At 47.1% G+C, this 24971-nt stretch overlaps 1 protein-coding gene and 1 long non-coding RNA gene across 2 annotated transcripts in view; both read right to left on the bottom strand.

Moving 5' to 3' along the window:
• The window catches only part of GALNT10 (polypeptide N-acetylgalactosaminyltransferase 10), a 223165-nt gene that overhangs the window by 189334 nt on the left and 8860 nt on the right, over positions 1-24971 (bottom strand). The window lies entirely within an intron of this gene.
• On the bottom strand, positions 4445-23124 carry LOC123379832. Its single transcript, XR_006584708.1, has 3 exons — positions 13860-23124; positions 12924-13029; positions 4445-5034 (listed from the first exon to the last, which is right to left on the bottom strand). It is a non-coding gene; the product is annotated as an uncharacterized LOC123379832 (long non-coding RNA).

The raw sequence follows: 24971 nt of genomic DNA on the forward strand, positions 1-24971 counted from the left end.
GACTCCATTTGTGTAAAATTCCAGAAAATACAAACTAGTCTACAGCGATAGGAAATAGATCAGTAGTTGCCTGGGGACTAGAGGAAGGCAGGAGGGACAGGAAGAAGGGGTTATACAATACAAAGGGACACAAGGAAACATTGGGGTATGTTCATTATCTTGACATGACAGTGTCACAGTTATATACAGATGTCAAAAGTTACCAAATTATGTATAGACTTCAAACGTGTGCAATTTACTAGATGCCAATTATACGTCAATAAAGCTGCTTTTAAAAATCTACATTATAATGAAACTGCAGACCAAAAAGAGATAAAATCTTTTTTTTAAATCTTAAAAGTAGCCAGAGAAAAGACAGATTTAATATAAAAGAATAATCATTATACTACCCCTGGCTTCTCAACAGTTATATTAAACCTGGAAGGCAGCAGAATAATGTATTGAATATACTGAAGGTAAAAAACGGTCAAACTGGAATTGTATACCCAGAAAGAACAGGAGCAAAATAAAGATATTTGCAAGCAAAACCTAGAGTTCACTCTTAAAATACCCTCAAAGAAATGTAAAACAATATGCTTCAGGCAAAAGGAAAGTGATTCCATTCGGAAGGCCTATATAAAACAGTAAGAGTACAGTCTTATGGAATTAAAAATAATAATTAAACATAAGGAACACAGTCAATATCATTACACACAATATCAATGTGACAGTGATATAAGCGGACAGATGGTAGGTATACTTGTAGTGATAACATGATGTATAAACCTGTTGAATCACTAAGTTGTACACCTGAAACATAACATTGTGTGTCAACTATACTCAATAATAGTAATAACAATAACTAAAATACAGAAGAGGGGGTGATCAAAGGTGAGGTGTACTGGCTGGGAGTAGGGTAAGTATATTGATTAATTTTAGATTCAAGAATACACGTTAAATTTTCTTAGTTAACTATTCAAAATGTAGAAACGGAATACTGAACTTTTATAGCAGAAGGGAGGGAAAAAGCAAAATGAGAAAAAATTCCCAAAGAAGTCAGGAGAGAAGAGGAGGAAGAAACATAAAAACGTGAGACAAAAAGAAATGCCTGAAGACAGCAGGAAAAAGCCTCCACTAAAAGGTGAACTTCTGTAGAGGGAGGCTGTTCGATGCTGCACACTGTGAGCCTACCATAGCGTCTGGCACGTATTTCCACTTTTGATAGATATCAAATGAATGAGTTTGGTAAGTAAATAAACAAATGTTTGGAAGAATGGATGGCATAATAAAAAAATATATCTGGTCTCAGTCCCAAGTTCCTGGCACAAATCTCTGAAAACCCTTGGAATTTCCAGGGTGGCAGGAGTGCCTTTTGTCATTCATAAGTCAAAGGGAGCCCCTTTTGAGCACAGGTGAGTTTAGGCTAATAAGGTGACGTAGGGTGGGACCTCCCCAGATAACCTGAGGATGGGGCTGGTCACCAGAAGGGGCAGGGGGCTGGGTTGCAGATTAAGATATACAAAAACTCTTGAATAAAAGGATGTGATGAGCTTCTGGGTTGGTAAACATGAAGGAAGAGTAGAACACCCCAGTTCCACTGTGACAGAAGCTCCTGTACTCAGGACCCTTCTGGACCTCTCACCCTATGCACCTCTTCATCTGGCTGTTCACCTGTATCCTTTATAACACCTCTTATAATCAACCGGTAAACGTAAGTAAATATTTCTCCAAGTTCTAGCAAATTAATCACACCTGAAGAGGGAGTGGTGGAACCCTCTGATTGATAGCCGGTGATCAGAAACCCAGGTGAACTGGACTTGTGATTGGCATCTGAAATGGGGGCAGTCTTATGGGACTGAGCCCTTAGCCTGTGGGGTCTGATGCTAACTTGAGGCTGACAGTGTCAGAACGGAGTCAAATTTGTAAGACACCCAGTAGCATCCACTGAGAACTGGAGAACTGCTTGATGGTATTGGAAAAAAAAACCCATCGGGATAGTAAATGAATGAATCTGGTTAGCTGAATGAATAAATGTGTGAATAATATAAAACTTCATTTTGACCAAAAGACTCAGCCTTCTCCAGGCACCACTTCATTTATCAGAATTAGCCAACAAATTACAGACAGGACAAATTGGGTTTCTCTCTTCTCCCTGGCCACTGTCTGGGAGCAATGAAGTATGAGAAATACAGATGGACAAGAAAGGAAGTGACAGAAAGGGGACTGGGTCAAATTAGTCCCGGCTTATGGAAAAGTCGGCAGAATAAAAAATCATGTACAGGAGGTAGCTTCTAGTTTTGAATTATATTATTTATTCCCTCCTGTCCATTTCTATGACTAATACCCTAGCTGAGGCCCTTGATACCTATAGTAGCATCACAAGGCCTTTGTCCCTCTTCTATGTCCTTGTCCATCCAGACTCTATCCCATCACCATACAGAGCCAGCGTATCACTTGCCCCCAATCCTCCTTTCTCAGATGTTTCAGTGGGTCCCAACTGCCTCGTGGAATCCAGTTCAAACTTCTCAGCCTGATTTTTGAGGCCCTTGGAGTTGATTTTCAAGACCTTTTCTTGTACCTTTCCCCCTGAAGAATACTGGACTTTGGTCAATAGGTCCCATGACCCTTCCAACCTCTTCTACATCCTTGCTCATGCCGTTCCCTTCAACTGCCATTCCTCTTCTGCCATCTTTGTTACTGAGGTTGTAAACACTCCTCAAGGCCCAACTTGGATGTTAACGCCTCGATGGTGCTTTCTGGTACAGAATCAAAAATAAATTTTTTCACTTCTTGTTCCATAACACTCTGTTTATAACTCTCGTATGATTCTCAACACATCTTAGCTTATGCTCTACCTGGAAGGCAGTTAGTCTAACGGTTAAGTACATGGACTTTGAAGTCAGACAGAAGTGAGATTGAATCCATATCTGCCATATCATAGCTGTATGCTCTGGGGAAGTTACTTAGCTCCTCTAAGCCTCAGTTTCTTCATCTGCAAAATGGGGAAAATCTATATTAGAGGGTTGTTCTGAACATTAAATGAGATCATGCCAATCAAGCATATAGTATACACAGTAATTACTGTCATCAGAATACGTGTATATGCTCACTCTTCCATGGATGTGAGCCCCTTAGAAGAGTATCCACATCTCATGATGTTTCTACATTTCCTTCCATCTCTTCTAATACCTAGTATGGTGCCGCACACAGTGCTTTTCTCAAATTATGTAAAATAATTTCTAAGCCAAGAGGTAATGTTATAAATACACTCTCAATCATGTTGGTACCAAGTTTGGGTTCTAAAGGATTCTTAAGGCTTATTGCATTTGTTCAATATTCAATGGCTTTCATGTCCCTGGAAACCCCATATGCTCCAGATTTTACTCAACAATACTGACACCTTATTAGGAAAACAGCCACGGACCAGGAGAATACATTCCCAAAACATGTATCAGACAAAAGACTTGTATTACAGAATATATTTTTAAAACTCTTAAAATTCCATAAAGACAAACAACCCAAATGAATGAAAACTGGCGGAAGATTTTAACAGGCACTTCACAAAAGATACAAAATAGCCAACAAACCCATGAAGACAGGTTCTTCATGACAGCACGCAAATGTCATGTCAGGAGGCGTGAATATTGCACACCCCACAGAAGAGCTAAAATTGAAGACTGATCATTCCAAGTGTTGTCAAGGACGCTGAGCAACTGGAACTCTCACAGGCTGACGTGGGCATTCAAAGCGATACAACCACTTTGGAAAACAATTTGTCAGCTTCTTAAAAAATTAAACATACACCTACCATACCACCTAGCCAATACACTGTTTCTGGAGGTACCTATCCACCCAAGTGAAACAAAACCCCAGACCTGTACACAAATGTTCGTAGCAACTTTATTTGTACAAGCCAAAAGCTAGAAACAACCGAAATGTCCACCAACACGAGAACGGATAAACAAATGACGGAACAGACACATAATGGGAAACTGCTCAACAATAAAATGAAACAAGCTGCTGATACGCAGGAGGACATGGAGGAGTCTCAATGATCATCTTGCTTGGTGAAAAAAGCAGGCAAAGAGGAACACACATTGGGTGAAGTTCTATGCAATTTCTAGAAAACACAAGCTCATCTAGAAAGAAAGCAGGTCAGTGACTGCATGGAGACAGAGGGAAGGACTAGTTACAAAAGGGCACAAAGAGGGGTGCCTGAGTGGCCCAGTCAGTTAAGCATCTAACTTCTGCTCAGGTTATGCATGACCTCAGGGTTTGTGAGTTTGAGCCCCTGGTCAGACTCTGTGCTGACAGCTCTGAGCCTGGAGCCTGATTCGGATCTTGTGGTCTCCCTCTCTCTCTCTTCTTCCCCCACTGGGGCTCGTGCTCTCTCTCTCTCTCTCTCTCTTTCAAAAATAAAATAAAAATTAAAAAAATTAAAAAGACAAAAGGGCACAAAGAACCCTCCGGGGATGATAGAAATATTTATTATGATTTCGATGGTAGTCTCACAAAGTTTATACATATGTTAAAATGGATTAAGTTACACACTTTCAAAAGTGTGCAATTTATTGTATCTCAAATACCCCTCAACACAGTTGTCTGAAAAATATGTACTTAAATTTTTTTTTTTCCTTATAAAAACCAACCACAAAATAAAACGAGCAGGATGTTCACCGGCAAAGTAAGCAAAACCTAAAGTTGGTCTGAAAGCTGCTCTTGGAAGCATGGCCTCAGCACAAAGAGCGGCGGAAGGCCAAGAGGCAGGAAGCTCGGCAGACAGGCCTCAAATCGCAGCGGGGAGCACCATAAATGTGGCTTGGAGAGGACCAGCGTTCTGTGGTTGCCTTCGTGGCAAAGCTAATTTACTCAGCGGCTGAGTCCATGGCAATCCAACACTTGGAGGCTGAGACAGTTGTCAGGTTGCATTCCTGTGGCCTTTTTTCTTTCTTTTCCTGTGTGCATTTTCAAAGAGCTTCCTGGGTGCCTGTGGAGTCTTCACCCAAGAAGAGAGCTGTAATGGGAGATTTCAGGTATGGCTGGATGTCCCAGATCCTTGGGGGAAAGCAGAGGCAGAGCTTTTGCATGGCTCCAGGCATGGGTGTGCAGGCTGAGCAGGCACACCCCGGGGGGGGGGGGGGGGGGGGGGGGGGGGGGGGGGAGGGGGGGGGCATTCACAGACACCTCAGTGCAAGAGGTGCTCCAGGAGCAGTGTAGGGAGGGGAAGGGAAAGTGACTCAGGGAGGCCGAATCCCCTGCTCTGGCCCTACCCCCAAGAAATACTGAGCACTCCCAGGGCACCCTTTATCCAACATTATTTTAAAAGAAAAGCTTAAAAATGAAATGTCACTGCAACCAGCAGGGAAGAAACTCCTTGCCCTCTTTGTTGCCTTAGCCCTCGTCTGCTATTACCTTGTACTTCCAGGCATCCTCGTTTCCCCATCTGTTGGGTGGAGAGATAATCCCTACCCTGCCCACCTCACTCATTTCACCCCTGCCTGAAAGCCTGAGGTGCACACAAACCTGAGATTCTTGGAACAGAGGGGTCAGACTGGCAGGCCATGGCCAAGACCCAGCGGGCACAGATGGCTTTATTTAGCTCACACAATATTTAAAACTCAGGAGAGGCCATATTAAAAAAAAAAAAAAATCCAGAAATCTAACTTTTCTTGAAAAAAACCCAAAGACCTGGCCTGACTGGACCCGCATTCCCAAGCAACAGCTGGAGCTGAGGAAGGAACAAACCCCTTCCCACTTGCCCACAGCCCCAGCCACAGAACCCTTCACTCACTTATGTCACAGGCTGGGGCGTGTGGGCGTTCTAGTCTGCTCTCAGATCAGTGAGAAGGGCACTTGGACTTCACCTGGTCCAGACTACCCCTCACCAGGACACTGGGTGACAGGCCTGTAAGATGGCCCCCACCTTAAACACTTCTCTTGATGCATGTTCTCATGCACTTCTCATCCATCACCTTGGAGAATGCTCTTGCTTACACCTTCAAACGGAAGGTCTCTCCCACCCTCAAGCCAGGGTTCCGCTTTCCTTTCATGCTCCCTGCCATTCAAGCCTTTCAGACACAGCCACTGGTCCTTCTATGAAAACCTAAATGTCCAGGGTCTTCAGCCCTTCCCTTTAGAAACATTTCCTCATCCCTTGGCATTCCAGCACTTTCCTCTGAGCATGTTCCACTTTATCTCTGCCACATGTGGAGCTGGTGGATCCTTCCTCCCCATTTTGTCCTACTAAGCAGGTCAAATTAATTATGAACACATGTTCCTACATGGTTTCTCTCTGGCAAGCTCTAAAGAGAGGCAGCATCACCGAGTACTATAAGCAATGGTAAATATGTTCTGTCGGGTTTAGTCTCAACATCCTCATATGGATAAAAATAGACCTCGTGGCATCAGGCAGGATAATTCATACTCTCTACAAATCATTTCTGAACCAGAAAAATGAAACATCAGGGATTTCCAACATTGCAAAAAATTACATAAGTCTTGGAGTGAAAGTAATTGTTTTGAATTTTAAAAATAAGTACCCCATATTCTGAGGTTGCATACTTTTTATGGAAAGGAAATGAAAAAATATGCCAAAATTCCCTAGTTCAGACCTCAGGGCAGAACAAAGACAAAAACAAAAATTCTCTCTCCTGTGCTTCCTGTGGCTTTCTTGAAGATCAACATTTCAGGAGTAGAAAAAGCACTGGGCCTTTATTTTCTTTCTTTTTTATGTCTTAGAGAAGTGTGTGTATGTGTGTGCGTGTATGCATGTGAAAGAGAAAGAGAGAGAGAGAGAGAGAGAGAGAGAGAGAGAGAGAGAGAGAGAGATTGAGATCTACAGAAATCACTTACTATATCTGTCTCTGGATCTAGCTTTCCTGTTTTGTAAAATGCCAGGCTTGAAGGAGATCACTGAGAGGTCCTCAAATCTGCATGAGAACCACTTGGGTGTGCACTTGCAGATTCCCTGGCAGACCCGCAGAAATTCTGCATCCTGGAGGGTGGGATGAGGCCAGGAAGCTGGTGTCTGACAAGTGCCCAGGCGACTCTGATCCCCCCCAGGCTTCTCATCTAACGATAACATCCCAAGCCATTTCTCCATCCCATTATTCTTTTTTTTTTCAACGTTTATTTATTTTTGGGACAGAGAGAGACAGAGCATGAACGGGGGAGGGGCAGAGAGAGAGGGAAACACAGAATCGGAAACAGGCTCCAGGCTCTGAGCCATCAGCCCAGAGCCTGACGCGGGGCTCGAACTCCCGGACCGCGAGATCGTGACCTGGCTGAAGTCGGACGTTTAACCGACTGCGCCACCCAGGCGCCCCTCCATCCCATTATTTGGCACGCACTCTGTGGCAGGAGGTGTGCTAGGGCCATGGGGGTATGACGGTAAACCAGTCACACAGGCCTGGGTCTCAAGGAGCTCATGCAGGGATGGGGGTGGTAGACAAGGAGAGGTTTCCACGGAAATGGATGTGGGTCCTGGGATGTGGCTGGGGCCATAACACCCATAAATGCACAGGCTGCCATGGGAACCCACCCAGACTGAGGAAGGCAGGGTGGTCAGGGAAGGTTTACTGGGGGAGGTGATGTCTCAGCAGAGCCTTCAGTAGCATGTAGAGGACCTGGCTTTGGAAAGCCCAAACTGGTAGCATGCTCAAGGCCTGAGAACCAGAGCCAGAGTGGATGGGCTCTGGCTTAGACCCGAGGGGACTGGAGGGAGAGCCGGAAATGGACACTGGAGAAGGTGGCAGGGGCCAGGTCATAAGGGCCCAAACAGCGACACCAAGAATTCTGGATTTTAGCCTCAAGGCTACAGGCAGCCATGGAAGGGTTCTAAGCAGGAAAGGAACATGATCAGACTTGTGTTTTAGAAAGATCACCTGGGCTGCTGTGTCAAGAATACGCTGCAAGAAGAAAGCAGGAAGAAGGAAGCAGAGTCTGGAATAAACAAGGCTTCTTTCTTGGCTGTGAAGGCTCAGGGCTAGAAGTGGTCAGTGTAGTGAATGTCAGAACAGCTGGAGACCCCAATTCCCAGGGAAAAGCTGAGGCTTTTGACTTCTTATCCCAGGTCCCACTTGTATGATCACTTTTCCTCACGGGAGGAACCCACACTCCACCCACATACCCACCTGCCTAATTCTGTCTGGGCTGCTTGCTTCTCTCACACTCAGAAAGGGAGACGGAACCTGCCAGCTGGTCTTAAGGTATCAAGGAACAAGAGGAAGAAATGGCTCTGAAGAGAAACATCCCTCATGCTTGCCCCTTGGGAATACACATACGCTCTTAGTAATAATTTACCTGTGGCCAGCACACTACAGTTTTCAACACTTTTGATCCCCACACCTTGCTGCGGGGGCTCCCAGCACTCCTGGGAAATAGGCACTCCCATTGCAGAGAACAGGCAACTGAGGCCCACAGGGCTTGTGCACCTGGTGCAAGGGTGCAGAGACAGTGGGAAACGGAGCAGAGGCTAGGAATTCATTCCACGGCTCTTTACTGCTATTGATCCCTGAGCCCATGGGGCCTGTAATTAATTAAAATGTCTCTCCTCAACAGTGGAGACCACAAGCTGGAGAATTCGATGAAAACGATCTACCCAGGGTGGAAGTGTTTCATCTTGAAGTCCCCGGAGGGCTTCTGAAATGAGGGGACTACGAGGTGGGGAGGGGAAGATGCCGCAAGCCTGTGAGGAAATGTCATCTGGGCTGAAAATGCCCACGCCGAGAAGGCTGGCGCTGCGCAGCTCTTGGGCAGTGGGAGTAACCCTGCTCCTGATGGAACAGGGGATGGCGGTTGGGGTGCTGGGGTGTGGAAGGGAGCCAGGAGGAGGGGGTGGGGCAAACCACATAGAGTGCTCCTTTTCCTCTTCCCCACTCCCGACATGTCCATCTGGGGCCCGTCAGGTCAGTTAAACCGCCCAGCTTACTTGCAGAAGGGAAACCAGCCTCTAGACACTACTTATCACCAAAGAATTAACAGCTATTTTTAAGCCCTAACAAAGTGACAGTCTCACAATGAATCTCCAGCAGTTGGTGTATGCGGTTGGTGACCATTCTCTCCGTTTCCCACGTGGGAAAACGAAGGCCCAAGACGGTTAAGTTTCACACAACGATGACAAGTGACACAGTGATTCAAATCTAGGCCTTTCTGACTGCTGAGCCTGTTTTGCTTGAGGCGGGGCTGGTGTTTGAGGGAGAGGCTGCTTCCCCAGATTTATTTTGAATACAGGGAAAGGAGGGATGTGCTCGCTCTGTGTGTATGTGTAGGACCCTTCCCTGATTTTACTGCACTTAGAAGGTAAGGGGCGCCTGGGCGGTTCAGTAGGCTAAGCGTCCAACTCTTGAGTTCAGCTCAGGTCATGATCTCATGGTTTGTGAATTTAAGTCCCGCTGATGGGCTCCGTGCTGACAGCATGGAACCTGCTTAGGAGTCTCTCTCTCCCCCTCTCTCTCCGCCCTTCCCCAGCTGGTGTGCTCTCACTCTCTCTGCCCCTCAATAAAGAAATAAATAAAACTTTAAAAAAAAGAAGAAGAAGGAGGAGGAGGAGGAGGAGGAGGAGGAGGAAGGGACAGTGGCACGGCAAGCTGGGACTCCCTCCATCTCCTTTACTACCTGCCTTCTTGGGATGAGAGAGAAGGGAACATAGCAGCAGACAGGGCTGGGGCAGTGCACAGACACCAGTTCCACTGGGAAGAGGCAGCAGAACCTCGGATTCCCATGGCAACAAGCACTCCACGACCAGCACTGCCCCCCTGCCCTTACAACACACTCTGTGAGCAGGGAAGGTGGGGTGATACCCTCATTTTCCACAAAGGACAGGGTTCTAACCAAATCTTGGGATCCATCAGCATCGAGAACTTCAGGCTGAAGCCACTGTGGTTCACAAAAAAGGGGAACAACAGGAGTGGGGTCACAGAGCTCTGCCAGACAGACTGAGAGGCAGAAAAGACATCCAGTGAGTGAACAGGAAGGAAATGGGGGCTGCTTGGCTTCAAGGAGGCTTAGGGGTGAGGGGTGATCTCTGTATCATTCTAGGTGTTCCACAGCGCTGGACTGATTTTTATGGGCACATTGCCCAAGAGGCCTCTGAGCACATGGGGGAAAAAATGGGACAGGGGGTAAAATGTTATGGGCTTATAATAAAAGCATGACCATCTGGGATTGGGCAGAAGAAGAATTTCTCACTCATGAGCACAGGTCATGGTTCAACAAAATCTAGAAGTGAAAAATCTGCCAGGGTCCACTCAATAGTAAAAAGCAGGTGCTCAGCCATAAACATGAAAATAAAAATAGAGTTGCCAGTAGGCCTTCTTCTATGCAAATATCATGTTACCTAAATGACCTGGGGCATACTTTAAGAGGTAAGCAATGGTGGACTAGAAGAGGGTCCCAAATACTCTAACGGATGTGTTCTGTGAAAGGGTGGTAGGTTTTCAGTGAGTGAAGCCTTTTATTAACTCAGTTGCATTTTGTTATTATACATTTTAACTTTTCAAACCAATAATATGTCCTTAATGTAAAGTCAACCAATGAGGACAATGTGGTTTTCTGATCAACATAATCTGACCTCAGGAGTGAGAGACAAGAGCTTACAGCTTACATCTGCCTCAAAGTACCGTTTCTCTCTTTTGCTTTAGTTACTCAATGCTGAGAAAACTTTTTTGATATAATAAATAGCAGATACATTTGATGAATAAGTAGATGTATTTTTTTTTTTTTTAACACAGCCTGCCCTATAATTTCAGGATTCTCTTCAATTAAACAGATGCTGGAAGAATAAACTGGTGACCTCCGACATGTAAAAATGTAGTACATAATACATGTAAATGATTTAAAAACATGTTTTCTATTATTGTAGTTTAGAAAGAGTCAACACAAGGTGAAACCACGTTTACAGAATCCCTGAAGACCTCCAGAGACAGTCTGTAAAGTGTTCACCGGGATGGTGTCTGAGGTCTTTCCAGCCCCAGCTTCGGCCTCCTCACCATTACATCTTGCACGGGGAGGAATGAAAACCCCAGGGGCAGGAGCAGGCGTAAAGTAAACAGGCTTTCCACCAAGTGCTGACCCCGGGCTTCCCCTTTCAGAAGGGGAAGTGAGGAGAAGAAGAAGAGAAGGAAACAATTGCGGCCAGACTGTACCTTCTGAGATAAATCCGTATCTACCTATAGCTAAAACAAAACAAAACAAAACAACCACACCAGTTGAAAAAGAGAAAGGCATTCAGGCACACAGAACTAAGAGGGCCCTGCCAGGTGGTCTTCCTGCTCTGGGGCTGCAGGCTCAGTCCTGATAACTCAGGAGCTTCTGGTACGGAGAATACCAGATCCCCCAAACAAGCAACTCAAATACTTTGGAGACTGGCTGACATACCTCCAGCCACAAAGTGTACAGACAGCAGATCTGCGTAACGCATGCCACGGCATGCTTACTCATTTTTAACCACGACATTATTCTTTTGCTGTCTATCTTAGGGAAAAGAAAATCACTGGCATGTCCTATAGCTTGAAGAACAAAACTGGGATGATTGGGAGAAAGAAGAGGGAGAAGTGGTGACCTCCCCATCCCTGGAGCTATTCAAGCCAAAGGCTGCCACAGAGGGGGTTCCTCCCCCACGGTGAGACGGCATACTAAAGGATTCCTAAGATTCCCTTCCAACTCAAACTGCGTCTAAAAATAAAAGCAACCCTTGTAAAACTTATATTTAAAAACCCGTACAAGTTATACATGTGCGCAATCATATCTCAGTACCAATAACGGTATAATGGCATTTACAAAACCACTTTTCCCGCACAGATTTTCTCAGATAATCATCGCCACAGCCCTGCAACGCAGCTATTACTGTCATTATCCCCATTTTAAAGGTGGGACCAGGCTCTGAGTTTAAGCAATTGTTCTGAGGTCAGACAGCTAGAGAGCTGACAGCTCCAGGCTTCTCTCTGACATTTCTCCTCCTCCTCCTCCTCCTCCTCCTCCTCCTCCTCCTCCTCTTCCCTCAACCTCTCCTCTTTCTGTCTTCTGGTAAGTACAGTCTAACAATGGGAAAATGGAGGAGAGACACTGAGAGCGAGCCTCTTATACAGATAACTGACTGAACCCCCTCCCATCACTTTGCGCCACCAGAGGATCCAGGGAGGGCTTACTCATAACCTCCTTGGGTAATGAATATACAGAGATGTGCAATAATTTTGCAAAAAAAAAAAAAAAAAAAAAAAAAGGCTCATGCATATCCGAATTTTAACAAGAGAAAATTAGTCCCCTTTTTTAAGTTTAAAAAAGGAAGTGTTTTAGTCTAAAGTGAGGAAATGAAGGGAGGAAGATTTTTTTTCTTTTTCGAAGTGGGTTCTGTCATTCCCACGGGTGGTGAGTGAGCACACACTGCCTCTGAGATCACAGTGAATGAAACATTCGGATGAATTCCATAATGAACTGGCGCAGTCGACAAATGCCCATTCATTAAAAGAAGAAAAAAAGATTAATTTCAAAAGATAAGTCCCCCAAGTTGGTTATGGGGTTTGAATTTTCAAAAAGAGCACCACCTGGTCCTTGATTTTGTTTAGAGGCTGATTTGATCCTCAGAATTCAAATCGAAACTGATTTTGCTCAAAAATGTTTTAGTAAAGAGGGTGTGGGTAGAAGAAGTGACTCCCATCACACGGCCTTTCAGTATACCAATTGCTTAAAGAAGCCACAATTTCTCAAATGGTTGGAAGGGAATGAAGAGGCCCAGAGCCTTGCACCAGAGTTTCACGGTTTTCAAAACACACTTTCTCCATCTTCTTTCTGACGGACAACCCTGGAGGGAAGGCCCTTGGAGCCCAGAAAGGTTTAATAGTTGGCTCAAGGGCCCACGGCACAGACTTATATCCTAACTGGCATTCAGTCCGGTGCTCCTCGCCTCTCAACGGGGAAAGCACTTCCAAAGAAAGTTGCCAACTCACGTTCAGCTTCCTAAAACCCAGCTTGGCCACCGTCTGGGCCTGTGCAGAGGAGGGATTGGGCAGGTGTCCCCCGAAGCATCCACATCTTCATGGAAGAAAGCAGACACTGGAAATGGCAGAATCAGTCACTAAAGACGCACTGCATGTTCAGCCTGGACAAGTTCTTTGTCCTTGCAAATTTGTAAACCCTGCACATGAAGAGGGCGGCTGTAGTTACCACATGCTTCTCCCATTTCAACCCTTTATAACAAACTAACGCAAAGAACTTGAGGGGACAGCACAGCTGTGTGTTTGACTGTGAGCTGATAACAGCAGCAGTAGTTAATGCTTACCACACGCCAGGCACTACACTGGGAACATTAAGCAGTTTTATATGCATGTTACAGAGGAGGTAACGGACACGCAGAGAGGTTAAAGTCTGTTACTCAGGACTCTAAAGCTCTGAAAGTACAGAAGCTGGAATTTAAACCTACAGGGACCTGTGGTCTTAAGCCCTCTGCCACTTACTAGCTGTAGGATCTTACATAAGTCACTTAATTTCTCTAAACTTTACTTGCGTAATCTGTAAAATGGGGATAATAATAGCAATCCCACAGGGCAATTCAAAGCATAAATGAGATTACAGAAATGAAGCACTTGGCACCAGGGCTGTCCTACTGCACGATTCCAAGGAATGCTACTCACAAATGGAGATGCGCCACGAGGCGGTCCCCCTTGGCACAGCGCCCACCGTGGTGAAAATGCTCAAGTGCTACCATCAGTATTCATTATCATTGTATGACAGTGCCATGATCAGGGTCAAGAGCCAAAGTAGGAGCTGCTCATCTGCGAAGGCCCAGCTCAGGCGTTCCAAAGAGCTCCCTTGGGTTACCCATTCGGACTTAGCTTGCCACGGAGTATCTTGGTTCTCATGACCAATTTCCGAGCATGTCTCACCTCCCCAAGCAGATGTGAACTTCTGGAGGGCAGACGGTGGTCCATGCCTTGGATCCCCTGAACCACCTCTAGTGCCCAGCACGCGGTAGGCCCTCAGGAGCTGTGGTGGTTTTAAAATGTGCCCAAGTTCTTTCACACTCCTCCCTTCAAGAGGTGGGGTCTGCTAAACTTAGTGACTCACATCCAACTAACAGAGCAAAGCATACACGACAACGTGCAACTTCTGAGACTAGGTCACACAAGGAACTGTGACTTCCTGCTTGCTCTCACTCTCAGATCACTCGTTCTGGGGTAAGCTAGCTGCCACGCAGTAATGACACTCAAGCTTCCTTACAGAGAGGTCCAGGCGTTGAGAAATTGAGGCCTCCTGCAACAGCCATGAGAGTGAGCCTTCTTGAAAGCAGATCCCCTAGCCCCAGTCAAGACCTCAGATGACTCCAGAGCTGGCCAACATCTTGACTGTAATCTCATGAGAGACCCACCATGAGCCAGAGCCACCCAGCTGAGCCTAGATTCCTGACCCACAGAAACCACACGGTAATAAACATTGTGTTAAGCTACCACATTTTGGGATAATCCGCTATACAGCCACATATAACCCATACAGGAACCATGTGGTGGGCTTAACAACAAACAGACAACAGGAAAGTTGTAGTTTTCAGGTAGGAGGAGTAATCCTCATACTTGGATGAGAGCTTCCCTATTATTAAACTAAAAGAGAAATCAGACGGAAGACCCAAGATGGGCTGGCTTCACCCACTCAGGCTTTGGCTCAGTAATCACCATAGGGAAGAGGAGAGGGAATGTGGAGTACTCAGGCTAAGGCTGGCCGTACAGCTCAGTGCTTCACCCCCTCAAAACACACAGGCCTGCGGCCCAGATGAGGGACCCAGCTCCAGCCAATCCTTCCCCACCCCCAGCTGATCCCTCCCCAACCCCAGGGCCATGCTCCAGCCACACAGCCCCCTCAGAGCTCCCCAGAGTGACCAAGCCCTTCGGAGAGCACTCCTCCTAGCATCCCTTTTCCCTTTTGTTCATTTGTTTCTATTCACTGAATTCTTTACAATATCTTATTGTGAAGTAACTTTGAACTCAGAGAAAAGATACAAGAACAGCATGATGAACTCCTATATATCTTTCATCCATGTTTGTTGTTACATGTTTCATCATTCTCTCTCGAAGCTATCTAAACTTCAATTTTTTTTTTTTTTTGTCCTGAAACATTTGAGAGAAAGGTGAAGGCATATAACCCCTTACTCCTAAATTCTTTAGCATGTATTTCCTAAAATAAGGATACCAAAGTCAGGAAATTTAACACTGATACAATACTAACAGCTCATCTACAGTTCCTAAGTTTCCGTAATGTCCTTTATAGCTAATTCTTTTTGGCCTGGTTTGGGATCTAATCCAAGACTGTCCATTCATTTTCTCCTTCATCAAATATGTTGCATGTCAGGCATTGTGTAAAGCACTGGGGATAAAATAACGAGGGGGAAAAACAGACATAGCCACCAACCTCATGGCACTCACCGTTTCAGAGGGTGACACAGTAATCAACTAATCACACTAATTACAAGTTTGTGTGATCACAAACTAAGATGTGTGTTAAAGAAAAAAGGCCTGAACCAGGATGAGGGCTGGGGGGTGGGGGGAAAGATGGTCAGAAGGCTATCCTGAGGTTAAGACACCTGAGCTGAGATCCGAAGCGTGAGGCGGTGTTAGCCGAGCCATTTGTGCATGTGTGTGTGCATGTGCATGTGTGTTGGTGTGGCGGGGAGACTGGAAGAACACTCCAGGTAACAAGATGGCTTGTTCAAGGTCAGTATGAATGGAGGGCAGGGGTGGCAGGGAGGGGAGTGTTGGGAGGGGGCCTGGAGTGAAGTTTAGTCTTTACCTTAGCCAGTGGCATAATGGACATTTTCCAAAAGACCCCTCTGGCTGCTGTGTAGAGAAAGGTAATGAAAACACATGACACAACCATCCCTTAGCCTCGATTTCAGGATCAAAAGCTTTTTCTGTAACTTTTTTTTTTTTTTTTATAACTCATTTGGTGACAAAACCTGGCCTGAATGGACACGAAGCTACTTATGCTCTTTATCCACTTAGCATGAATATTCTTACATTTTTGCCACAGGAAAAAAAAAAATAGTATGTTCTGGTTATGGAGAGCTACCCATAGACCCCAATGGGGCTATTACATAATATAATATATGCACTGCATCAACTTCCCTAAATCAGAAAGATTCTTGTGCCCCTGACCAGTTTATTGCCTCCCAACCACAAATGCACCTTCCCTGTCTGCTGTGCAAAAATAGATCTGGGCCCTTTAAACATTTTCTCCCTCGCTAGACAACATGATGTTAATAGTAATCACAGCGACAGGTCGAAGATGCTAGAGAGACACTGTGGGAGGAAAGGGTTTTCCTGTATGTTTTCTATCCTGGTTCTGGTACATGTGCCAGGCAGGCAGCACAGATGACTTTGTTACCTGCTGGACCCCGACACCTGACCTTTACTGCTCACCTGCTTGGACCCACCAACCTCTGTCCTACACTTTTCCTTACGCTCTTTTTTGCAGCTTCTCTCTTAATTCAGGCAAAAGACCCAAGAGGCATAGCACCCGGTGATGGAAACCAAAGCCACCTCTCAAGCAATGACAACTGCCCGGACGAAGGGCTCTGGAGGCCCAGACCACACAGAACAGTTTGAGCCTAACCTCTGACCTGTACCTGTACAGACGGACCGCGGAGTGACCCATGCAGCTCCCTTGACACTAAAATCTCCGCCCAAGGAGGAGCACAAGACGCACTTACATAGCGTACAACGTACATATAGGCATGACCTTACGTTCGCCTCTACATAACGATGAAAAGTCATCCTAACCTTGAGTGAAAGCAACCCATTCACCCTTGTCTGGGGGCTCACGGCTTTGGAAGTTATTCCCCGTGATCTCCTTATTTGCTGCAAATAAAGTTTCTTTTGTGTGACCACGCCACCTGGTCTAGTTTCTGTCTGTGACTCACCGAGGAGCGAACTCACGTAAGCCTGATGACCACGTCTCTGGCACAGGGCCAGCCAGAGCCGCAAACACAACGTTTCTATCGTCCGGCCACAGTGTGCAACGGCACCAAGCCGCCAGCAGCCTCCCCGTGTTACCCACTCCCGTGGTATTGTAGCCGACTGCCTTCTGGGAGGCGCCTCACCACGGACAGCTGTCCCCGGCACCCGTCACTGGCGTGGCACCACGCTGCTTCTCTACCATTCGCGAAGCACAGCTGTGCCCTCCCCAACGAAGCCAAGATCTCTGTCTGGGGGCCTCTTCCACGAGTGCTCCATCTCAGCCCCAGGAGGGAGGATCTTCCTTTCGAATTCCATCACAACCGGGATGGGGGTGCTCCTTGGTGCTCTACCTGAGCCCTAGGGGGAGCCACTGCTCCTACATCTGCTATCCCCACATTCTTTAAGCTATATTTAGAGCACTCGTTACTTCATAGCAGTCAATCCTTCATTACTGCAATCTCTTGTCAGGGTTCATAATTCTTTATATTAAGCTTTCAGTGTTTAGATAACTGGGCGGTTTCTCTCACCTGATTGAACCCTGACTAACATCATCCTGAAACCTAAAATGTGCCTTGTACAGAGGGTTTAGGCTGAGGGATTCTGGACCTAAAGTAATAAGAGCATCTATGGAGCACTTCTTGTATGCCAAAGCACTATCCTGACTGCTTTGTGGACGTGAACTAATTTAATCCTGATGGCTATCTGTTGAGGCAGATACTACTACCGTGCTCATTTTAAAACAGAGGACACAAAGAGATTCAGTAACTCCCAACGTCACACAGCTAGTAAAGGGCAGAGCTGGGATTCAAATCCAGGCAAGCCTGTGGCTTTACAAGGCTGGAAGTGGGGCACCTGGGTGGCTCAGTCGGTTAAACGTTTGACTTCAGCTCAGGTCATGAGCTCACGGTTTGTGAGTTCGAGCCCCGTGTCGGGCTCTGTGCTGACAGCTCAGAGCCTGAAGCCTGCTTCAGATTCTGGGTCTCCCTCTCTCTCTCTGACCCTCCCCTGCTCACGCTCTGTCTCTCAAAAATAAATAAGTGTTAAAAATCGTTTTCTTCTTAAGGCTGGGAGTGAGGTGGGGAGGGGGCAAGGAGAGAGGCAGCAGCAGGGAGACTGTGCTTCCTCTACTGTGCTCTCAGGGCCCAATGCCCACTCCACCGACTGCTTGCATCCCACTGCCCTGGAATTATCTGCCTAGTGGTCCAGCTGGCCTCAAGGGCAGAGACCATGTCCTTTCCTCCTGGAATGTCAAGTGCTTAGCAGAGAGCCAGCCTGGGCACGTTCAGCATTCAGTCAAAATCCGATGGATGAATGACACATTGAATGAAGCAGAACTACAGACCCAAACACCAGCTAAACAACTAGCTGAGCCTTCCGAGTCACGTCCCATGCTTGGAGTGCTCTGGCCTCACGAGTCCTGTCCTGGGAGCTCCTCTGTGTCATCTGCCCTCGCATGCAGACATCTGACAGCAATTGACAAAATGACCTCCTGGATCTCTTCCAACTCTTGGTCCCATCAGAAAGCAAATCTGGTCACAAGACTTCTCTGCCCAACGCCCTTCATGTCTCTGGCAACCACAGAGTCTAGTCCATGGACCTGGCCCCACCTATACGCTAGCCTCTGCCAGGCCCACTCCTGGCTTTACTTACTAGGGGCCAGCAACACTGAACTTGGAAGGCCCTCAACACACCATGCTGTCTTCCCCTTTCTGGGACTGTGCTTCCCCTCCACAGAAAATCCCTATGCTCCCCATTCTACACCCAGCCCTTTGCCTGCCTGGCTAAATTACCCCACTCACCTTCAAAGACTTAGGTGACGATTCCCTCCTTGAGTAAGCCTTCCTGCTCCACCCACCCTGCCCATCTGGGTTAATTTGCTCTCCTATGTGTTCACATGGAACTTTTACCTGCAGTTACCAGAAACAGATCTCACTGTATTCTAAATGACCCGTTGGGTGTATGGAGTCAAGGTTAGTGGTGAAGGCTCAGGACCCTGCAGGCCAATCACAGTTCCATCAGTGACCAACTATGTGACCTTGGGTGTGACATTTCCTCTCCATGGTGCTTAGTGTCCTCCTCTATAAAATGGAGATATCAGTGTGCACACCATTGGGTTGCTGTGAAAACTAAGAAAACCTTTTATGTAAGGTACTTAAAACTGTGTTGGGCAAAGGTAGCCTGCATGGGAGTTACTATTATCAGTATCTGATGCTCAGAGGCTGCAAGTTATGCCTCTTGGTGGCCTCACTACCTGGCACGGTGTCCAGACCACAGCAGAGTATAGTGGACAAATGAATGGACTCCACCCACATAGCCTCCAAAGTAGCCCACAGCCTCCATTACTTCCTGCACTGCCATATCCACTTCTCTGAGCCACCCCTCTGTTCAGATCATCTTTTGTGCAAAAACTGCCCATGGCTTCCCAATTTCTGGAAGTCCAGCCTCCCCAGCCTCCCAGCAGAGCCCTTGTGATCTGGCCCTTACCTCCCTGCAGTTATTTGATATCTGAAGGTTCAGTGACTTAGGCATACTCCCTGTTCCTAAAATAGGTTCCCCGCTTTCTGTGAGCTGAGAGGTCCCAATCCTTCCCTGGGGCCACCTTAAAAGTCACCACCTTTCAGAAGTCCTTCCTGACCTAAATCAGTGTGACCTCCTCTTCCCAGCACCTCACAACACCAGGCTGACCCCTCCCACGGTACTAAGTACACTCTGCCTTGTGTTCTACATCACTGTGTACTTGTCTATATCCTCTATAGACTACAAGCCCTCTGAAGGCAGGGCTATTCTCTGTACTTAACACATAGTAAGCCTCCAAATCAAATGAGTTGGGACCCAGAACAAAAACAGGTGGTTGAAATCACTGTAGTCAAAACTCAGAAAAAGAAAGATAATAGGGCTAAATAAAAGGCAGTATGCACCATGTTTACTCATTGGAATTCCAGGCTAATGGCTAAGTTTTTAAAAAAAGGCTGATCTGTTAATAAGGAGTGTGGCTTTAAAGAATATATACGTGCAGGGTAATATGCTAATCCTCCATAGGAAGAGAGGCTTTTTTCATGAGTTAAAAGGGAATCGAAGTAGCTAGAAGAGATTATGACAATTATCCCTGCCTTGCAGAGTGTTTTATCCACCTCTACCCAAACACAATGCATCAACACACTCATGAACACCCATAAAACAATCTGATGAGAAAATGGAAAATGGTCCATGTATTGGTTTCCTGGGGCTGCCTTAAAAAAGCACCACCAACTAGGTGGCTTCAAATAACAGAAATTTATTGCCTCATTGTTGTGGAGGTTACAAGTTCAAAATCAAGGTGCTGGTGGGGCCATGCTCCCTCCAAAGCCTCTGGTGGAGGATGCATCCTTGCCTCTTCCAGCTGCTGGTGGCCTGAGGTATTCCTGGGTTTATGCCAGCATCACTCCGGTCTCCTCCTCTGTCTTCCCATGGCTCTTTCCCTTGCTGTGTCTCCCCTCTTGTAAGGACCTAAGTCAATCATATGGGATTAAGGGCCCACCCTACACCGGCAATTAGTTAATCTTAACTAATTACATCTGCAATGACCCTAGTTCCACATAAGGTCACATGTTGAGGTACAGGGGTTAGGACTTCAACATATCTTTTAGAGGACATGATTCAACCCATAACATTCCATTCATCCATGCTGGGAGAAGGACCTCAGCACCCCCAAGGTCACACAGCAACTAAAGTCATTTGATCCACCAGGAAGAGACTAGAACACGGGTCAGCAAACCACAGCCTGCAAATCCCGTCTGCTGCCTGTTATTTTGCAAATAAAGTTTTATTGGAACACAGCACCCTTGTTCATTTATGTATTGTCTCTGGCTGCTTTCACACTACAACGACAGAGTTGAGAAGTCGTCGCAGAGACCATATGGCCCACAAAGCCTAACATATTCTCTGGACGAAAAGAATACATAACATACACTGGCCAAGTTTGGAGATGGACTTTCTAGATACAGGAGGAAGCCCAGGCCCACATGGCAGTTCTCTAGTATCCCTTCTCTCCAGCTGGAACCTCACCCAACGAGCTGTCCTACTGGGAAAGCTCCTTCAACATTACTTTCCTCTGCCTAGAGAAATGGCAAAACATAGCACTTTAACATCCGTGCCACTAAAGCTGTACAAATTAAATTCTATAAGCATTTCCAAGAGACAGAGATTAATTCTAACTGGAAAGATCAGAAAAGACTTTCTGGAAAAGGAAAGATTTGAGAGGAGCCTGAAAAGGAGAGTGGGCACTCAAGAAATCCTCTAAGCCTCCCTGAGCCATGGCAGATTACCTAGGACTCTGCTGAGCTAAGAAAGTGAGTTCCCTCTCACTGGAGGTGTGCAAGCCAAAGCTGGCTGACCGCCTGGCAGGGATGAGGTTGGGAGAGATGGCACAAGATGAAAGACAGTCCCTTGGAATCGTGGATTCTTCAGTCTCAGCTCTCATCGCACTTGCTGAGTGAGACACACACAGCACAGAGACAGCAGGGGCTGGAGGTGAGGAGGGAGACACAGACTTACGCAGCGACAGGAGAGGACGGAGGATAGGAGAGGGGTCGAAGAGGTGTACTCACGCCCAAAATCAGAAGGCCCACGTGAACTGCACGGAGAGGAAAGCCACACCTGTTTCCTTCCCACTTAACTTCTACAAAGAAAGAAAGAGCAAAAGCCTGACCACTAGGGTTAAAACTAATCAAATGTCCCTTCAACACCTCTGGCTTGGCACCTGGCTGCCTTCTGAATGTGCCCCATTGTTCGCTGGGGCAGGGCTCGGCTGCCTCTCCTATTGCCAAGGGAGACACAGGGAGGCACGCTCCAGACGTACAGGGTTGCCTCCTCAGGCGAACCCTGACACTCAGGAGCAGAGGAGCCCCGCCTACCCCGGCGGGAAAGATAACACGGCAGGCGGCAATGCCTGACAGCTGCCCAGAGCCAGGGGGACAGGCAAGAAGAATGGGTCTGAAAGCTGATGAGCCCTTCTTATCTGTACTCTGCTGGCATGCCAGGAACACATTATCCCCACTTTCCAGGGGAGGAAATGGAGACCCAAAGAGGTTCGATGGCTTGCCAAGGTGCCAATAAAGCATGGCAGTTAAGAGCACAGGTTTGAGAATCAGAAATCTGAGTCTCAGTCTTGCCACCTACATCCTCTGCAGGCCTGGGAAGTTGCTTATGCTTCCTGAGCCTCAGTCTTCCCACCTGCGAAATGACCACAGTAAGACTGCTTACAATGCTGAAGAAATAAGAAGGGCACAGTGCACGCATGCCCCAAGAGCTCAGTAAGTTAAGAAACGTTACTGTTACCGTGGTGGAGCCAGGGCTCAAAGAGAGCGAACTCTCAGCCCAGAACCAGCTGTCACACCTCTGTGCCCCACACCCCATGCCCCACTGCCACACCAGCAGCCATGTGGAACCTCTAAGGGAAAGTCCCTGGAGTGGGGGGCGGTGGGGCGGGAGGTACGGCCACTCCTGCTCTGACAAAGGGTCATCCCTGCACTCACAGGCACCGGGGGCTGTGTTCGGCTGAACTGCCTCACCCAGATAGCTCAGGGCCCTCACACAGGCCCTCTCTTTTCTAGCAATGCCCCCAGATAGATGCCTCTGAGGCCCCCTCAGACAAGGGAATGCGGTATGTGCCATTTCTGCTGGAAAGCCGTCCTGCCTCTCACCGTAGATTCCTAACACTCCCGCGGTAACAAGAAGGCACATTCTGGGTTTTCCTGACATGCCAGGAAGCCCAAGGCAGAAAACAAAATGCACTCTGTGCTCACATCACTTCTAACAAACAAACCTACGGCAGCCCCTCACACAGCTGGAGCAAACTTCATTAGATGGGGTGGACCTCAAATTCAGAGTACCTAAAAACACAGAGAAACAAGGTAAATCGTTCTTGGGCTCAGACAGAGCCACAATATAAATCACGTGGATATAAACTTAAGGGAGTTTGTTCAAGAGCCATAGGTCTATATGTTTGTATTTCCAAGTAACCATTTCCCCTCACCCTCTGCCCAGCCTCCCCAAAAAGTACATTGGGCTTATAGTCAAAAAGGACTGGCCTTGGGGAGCCTAGGTTGGTTAAGCACCTGACTCTTGATTTCAGCTCAGGTCATGATCTTGCAGTTTGTGAGTTCAAGCCCCAAGCCGGGCTCTGTACTGACAGTGCAGAATCTTCTTGGGATTCTCTCTCTCTCTCTCTCTCTCTCTCTCTCTCTCTCTCTCTGCCCCTCCCCTGCTTGCACACATGTGCTTGGTCTCTCTCTCAGAATAAATAAACATTAAAAAAAAAAAAAGGACTAGCCTCAACTTACTGGCTCTGTGACCAGTTACGTCACTTATACTATTTGAATCTTGTCTTTCTCTTCTGCAAACTGGGGATCACAAGCCTTGTTGTGCCTCCACCATGACATAAAGAGGACAAATCAGACAAAGGGCTCCCAAACTCACATGTCTCCAGAGGCCAGGCTGGCTACATGAAAGGCTGAAGAACCCAGGTTCAAGCTGAGGTCTTTCTACAGTGGGCAACTGCTACCCAGATCCAGGCAGTTTTTGTGATACTGGAACCTGGACCCCGTTGCCAACACTTTTACAGTTTTCCTCATAAAAGCCAGAAATGAGCATTTTTTTCTTTTAATGTGAAATATCCCAATGTTCACATGCTGACAACTCTCCGACACTTAAAAAATAAAGACACTCATCCATCTATGGGCCAGCACTGGGTGAGCCACATGAAACATATTTCTGGGCTACTTCTGGCCCCAGGCCACCAGTCTGCAATCTGCATTAAAGTATACAGGTAAGGTGTAAAAAACAAAACAAAACAAAACAAAACACGGTGCAAAGGTCAAATGAAGTAATGTAAGAAGTTCTCTGAAGAAGACTGTCATTAAGGTTTACTGTCAATAAACTAACCAGGAATCCTACTACAGACCCTGATGCCCCCAAAACACAAACACTAACTTTTCACTCGTTAGGTACCAAATTTAGAAACTTACTCCTTCACAAATAGACATGCACACACACACACACACATTTTTTAACTGTCAGCAGCTGCCTCTGATCAATGCTCAGGAGGAAACACGCAAAAATAACAGTTTTCAGCCGAGCACATACAATGTGCTTCAGCAGCAGGAAGTAATTGTCGCACACATTCCCCCGCCAGATGTTTCCAACCTGTTCCCTTTAAGAAACCCCCTTCCTGCAGAAGCCCCGCCAGCAGCCTCTGCTTAGCAGCCGGCCTCCCTGAGAAAGCTGACATCTGTAACTCACGGAGAGATTCGTACAAACACACGACCCCAGTTAACTGGGCTCTTGGGAGGCTGCCCGAGGGACGCTCCCGAGAGGCACGTGGGACCTGCTGTAATCATGCCCTGGCACTGACGCCCGGGTATTCAGCTCGCGGAAGAGCTTTCTGGAGCCAACACAACGCATCCAAGAACCAGGCTCGCGGGGCCTCTGGCAATAACCTCCCCCTGCAGCCTCCTCATGGCCTGGGGAAGAAGGAAAGGTAGCCTCACCCAAGGTCATGGAGCAGGTAGGTGGCAAGACAGCAGAAGGAAGCCTGGGGCTGGGTGCTCCACCTGAGTGAGAGACCTGGGTTGGAATCCGGTTTCCATCACTTCCTAGCTGTGTGACCCTGGATATGTCACTGTACCTCCCTGCACCTCAGCTTTCTCATCTTCAATTCACTTAATCATCACGGTGACACAGTGAAGCAGTGACCATTGTGCTCATTTTAGGATAAGGCTGAGGCTGAGGTCCAGAGTTGGACACAGAGTGAATAAGGGACAGTGGTGGGCCCGGGAATCAGAGGAGCCTGCCCCCAATCCTATGCTCTCTCCAACTCAAGGAAGAGACTCACACGGCCTCCCTAATGTCGCACCTTCCCAGGGAGGCCCTGGCTCAGTACTGCCCTCAACCCCCACCTACAGACACCTCCTCCTTGCCCCCTTGGCAGGAAGGCAGAACACCTGTCCTGGAAAGGCAACAGATCACAGGTATCAGAGGAAAACAAAACCTCAGGGCCCAGAGAGTCCCTGTGGC

The sequence above is a fragment of the Felis catus genome, chromosome A1 (genome assembly GCF_018350175.1).
Source record: "Felis catus isolate Fca126 chromosome A1, F.catus_Fca126_mat1.0, whole genome shotgun sequence".
Lineage (NCBI taxonomy): Eukaryota > Metazoa > Chordata > Mammalia > Carnivora > Felidae > Felis > Felis catus.